We start from the raw sequence: 885 nt of genomic DNA, 5'->3' as shown, positions 1-885 counted from the left end.
TATATATATGGCATTTACTTAACACTTATCAGCTAATGGACACAGCAGAATATATTAGCTCCTTTTTTTCACAGAAAATTCCTGAAGTAAATTTTTTCCACAGTGCGGGGCTTAGGACCTGATGCGTGCTAAGCAAGTGGTCTAGTTCTGAGCCGCTCCCTCAGCCCTTTTAACTTTTTTCTTTCGAGGCAGGATTTTGCTAAGTTGTCTAGGCCGGCCTTGAAGTTGCAGTCCTCCCTCAGCCTCCTGAGTAGCTGAGTTTTCAGGCATGCACTGCTGCACCTGGCTTTAAGTTGATTTTAAATCTTGAAGGTTAAAAATATATTTATAATAATTAACTTGGTTGACTAAATTTGTTTGCTAGCTTTATCGAGGCACAAGCGATAAAATTTATATGGCGTTTTGCTAATGCATTCGTTGTGAAAATGTCACTTCAGTCGAGTTCATTACCGCATCGACCAGCTCACACGGCTGTCATTTTCTTTCTTTCTCTTTTTTATTTATTTATTTATTTATTTTTGGGGGGTGTTAAGATCTAGTCTCTTAGCCAAATGCAAGACTGCCGTAAAGCATCTTTCAGCTGTCGTGGCCCTGCCGTACTGAGGTCTGCCTAATTTACTGGTCTTGCACAGCTGGTGGCAGCGTCTGCAGAGCAACCTGGGGCGCAGACTCAGAAGGCGCCATCTGTCCCGGATGTCTGCGGAGTCAACACCACAGCGTCGTTCCAAGCGCCACCCAGAGAGCTGCTGCGGTCAAACCCTACACCAGTGAGTACTGGGCTGCATCGTTACTTCAGGACGAAAACCATCAACCTTCTGTCTCTCATGACTCCTATCGAATGCGCAACTTTGTATCACGGACGGCCTGTGTTTTAGGGAATTACCT

Source organism: Fukomys damarensis, unplaced genomic scaffold (genome assembly GCF_012274545.1).
Source record: "Fukomys damarensis isolate Sample0158 unplaced genomic scaffold, DMR_v1.0_HiC HiC_scaffold_13, whole genome shotgun sequence".
NCBI lineage: Eukaryota > Metazoa > Chordata > Mammalia > Rodentia > Bathyergidae > Fukomys > Fukomys damarensis.
Note: the sequence above shows the minus strand (reverse complement) of the source record.